General features: G+C 47.0%; 1 pseudogene; it reads right to left on the bottom strand.

Moving 5' to 3' along the window:
* Positions 1–313: 313 nt before the first annotated feature.
* Positions 314–1,540, bottom strand: LOC112655394 (ferritin heavy chain-like; annotated as a pseudogene).
* Positions 1,541–3,421: the final 1,881 nt, after the last annotated feature.

Genomic DNA, 3,421 nt, shown 5'->3' with positions numbered 1-3,421 from the left:
CCCCCACCCGTCCACCTTGACCCATTCCAGCCCACCTGGGCCCATCTCGGCCCACCCCGGCCCACCCCAGCCCACCCCCACCCTTACATCGTTTATCAGGGGAAGATTGATTTGTGTTTTCCAGGTTCCATGGAGTACCTTTCCTCTCCATCTTCAGAGATCCCGAGCTGCATACAGATGGGGCAGAGGTGGGTGGAGAGACTCCTGAATACCTGTTGTAAAACTTAAAAGGTGAAGGGTTTGCGCGGGAATCAACCAGAGACCTTTTTAAAGTTTTGAGCCAAATAACTTTATTGAAACCAAACAACTTTATAATTTTATTTTTATTTATTTATTTATTTATTTATTTATTTATTTATTTATTTATTTATAATTTATGGCAGAACTGGAAGAAAAAAACCTGAAGGTTCTGCCAAGGCAATACTGCAACATGCACGCTCGGCGGGGCGCCCAGGGGAAGTCGCCCTGGGCCCTGCCCGGGGGAGGTGTCCGTGCCAGGTCAGTTCTCCTTGTGGCTGTGGCGCAGGGTGAGCCTGTCGAACGGGTACTCGGCCGGGCCGGCTTCCGGGGCCCCCACGCTGCGCAGGCTGGTGCCGTAGCCTCCCAGAGCTCTTGGATGGCCTTGCCTCGCTCGCTCGCTCGCTCGCTCACGGAGGGAGCGGGCCTCCAGGAAGTCGCAGAGCTGGGCGTCGTTCTGGTCGGTGGCCAGCCGGTGCAGGTCAGGTCGAGCAGGCAGGCTCTGGTTCACGCGCTTCTCCAGGTGCAGGGCGCGCTCCGTGGCCCTCGGGCCGCTCTCCCAGGCGTCGCGGTCGGGCTTCTTGACGTCGCGCAGACGGATGCGGCCCCCGCGCCGGTTCTGCAGCTCCACGAGCATCTCGGCGTGCTGGGTCTCCTCGCGGGCCTGGCGCTGGAAGAAGCGGGCCAAGTTCCTCAGGGCCCCGTCGTCGCGCTCCAAGGAGAAGGCCATGGACTGGTAGACGTAGGAGGCGGACAGCTCCAGGCTGATCCGGCTGTCGACGGCGGCCTCGCAGTCGGGGTGCTAGTTCTGGCGAACCTGGGAGATGGGCGTCGCCTGCGGTGCGATGCGGCAGGAGGGAAGTCCCTTAAAGTCCGTTGTTGTGGAGGTGGGAGGTGGAATCCGTTAGGCGGGGGGGCGGGGTCACGACGCAGGGGCGGGGCGAGGTGAGGGGGCGGGGCGTGCTCGGCGGGGGGCGGGCGAGGGGGCGTGGCGAGGGAGTGGCCGGCGGGACGGGGCGGGGCACAGGGTGTGGCAGGGGCGTGGGGAGGGCGTGGCCGGTGGGCGGGGCGAGGGCGTGGCCGGAGGGCGGGGCGTGGGGCGCGGCGGGGCACCGCTTCAACGTTCCATCTGAGTCTGGGCGGGGCAGGAAGCCAAGGGCAGTGCTGAGTCTCTTTTTTTTTTTTAAGATTTTTTTGTTTATTTGAGAGACCGAGAGAGTGTTGGGGGTGGGGGGGGTGAGGAGCAGAGCGAGAGTCTTAAGCAGGCTCTGTGCTAAGTGCCCGGCTCTACCTGGGGATCCATCTCACCAGCCTAGGATTGGGACCTGAGATGAAAGCGAGTCCCCCGCTAATTCCACTGCACCACCCAGGGGTCCTGGTGCAGACTGCCTTCAGGCCCTTTTTAAAAATAACAACTCTAGGGGTGCCTGGGTGGCTCAGTCAGTGAAGCACCCAACTCTTGATTTCAGCACAGCTCGTGATCTCAGGGTTGTGGGGTCGGACTCTGTGCTGGGCTTGTAGACGGCTTAGGATTCTCTCTCTCCCCGCCCCTCCCCCCCAAAAGAGAATAAAACAACTCTATTAAGATACAGTTTGTGTACTATAAAACTCACCTTTCTAAAGTGAGCATTTGCAAGGTTTTTAGTATATTCATGGTGTTGTGCAACCATCACCACAATCAAATTTCACATTTCATCAATCCAAAATGAAATTGGCTCCCCATAAGCAGTCACTCCCCAGACCTGCATACCACTAATCTACTTTATGTCTCTATAGTTTTGCCTTTTAATTTAATTTAATTTAAAAGACAATATATTCTTAGAACTCAAGGATATTATAATGGAAGACATAAAACCAACCTAGGTATTTATAATTCATTTATTTGTGCATTAATGCAACAACCATGTAGATATTCCACATAAGTGTCAGACACTGTGTTTGATTCTGGAGATATGCAGAAGAATCAAATGTGGTATCTGTTCTCAAGGTCAAAGAGTGACAGGGTTATTATAAGAAGTACTCTCAGATAAACTAAGGATAAAATGCCTATTTTCAGAAAAGGGCTAATCCCATGACTCCAGTTAATGCACCTTTTTTTTTTGTCTCTTTATTTCTCTTTGGAAATTGACACTATTTTGTAATCAGTGTTTTTGATGAAAGCAAAGAATCAAATACCAAATGTCATGATGTAAACTTACCTAGGCAGTTTTAGAGGCATTTAATTGTTGATTCTGTAAATAGACTAACACCTATTTGATAAGTTGACCTTAATGATAGAATCACATACTGCAGATGGAAAAGAACTACATGATCAATTTCTCAGTGAGAAAATTTTAATCCTTATTTGCTTAACAACAGTGTTTAGTTTTAATATAATTGTAGACTTCGAAAATTTTCTTGGGAGATTCCATTGTAGAATTCATTATAAGACTCTGTTTAAGTAGAGGAGATCTTGATTTTGTAGAACATTTTCTCATTATGTCTCAAGATTATTTAATAACTTATCCCTATAATTATACTCCTCAAATATTTAAAATAATAATACTATTGAATGGTTTCTAAGGGGGTGATAATGGTGTTTCTCAAATATTTCATTCCTCATCATTACCTCCTAGGGAAGAAGAGAAATAAAAGAAACCTAAGACTTAAAAAACAACTTTTCTAAGGGAAATCAATAAAGAAGCATGGGCTGGAACTTCAAATTTCCACAAAGGAAATATACATAAATATCAACAAAAGCATTGCATTCAGGTTTTCTAAAATAAGGAATATAAAACTAAATATAAGCATAGAATGTGAAGACTTCAAATCAGATCATGTTTCTTAAAAATATTTATACAGAACTATAAGATAAAGGTTTCTTTGAAATGTTTGTGGTGAGTGTTTGTATTGTATTAATGTTCTACAGAGAAACAGAACCAATAGGGTATGTATATATATACACACACGTGCACATATATATCTAAAAGTGTGTGTATATGTATATATATTAATTATAATACATGTATATGTACATGTATATTATGTGTGTATAAAAATAAAGAGTTTGCTCACATGATTTTGGAGGCTGACAACTCAAAATCTGCAGTTGGCAAAGTTGAGAACTGGGAGAGCTCAAAGACCAGCAGGCTGGAAATCCAGAAAATTCAAGTCAAAGTACGGAAAAAAAACCGGTGTCCCAGGT

Source organism: Canis lupus, chromosome X, assembly GCF_003254725.2.
Source record: "Canis lupus dingo isolate Sandy chromosome X, ASM325472v2, whole genome shotgun sequence".
In the NCBI taxonomy this organism is placed as follows: Eukaryota; Metazoa; Chordata; class Mammalia; order Carnivora; family Canidae; genus Canis; species Canis lupus.
The sequence above is the reverse complement of the archived record's forward strand: the minus strand, read 5'-3'. Positions and strand labels throughout refer to the sequence as shown.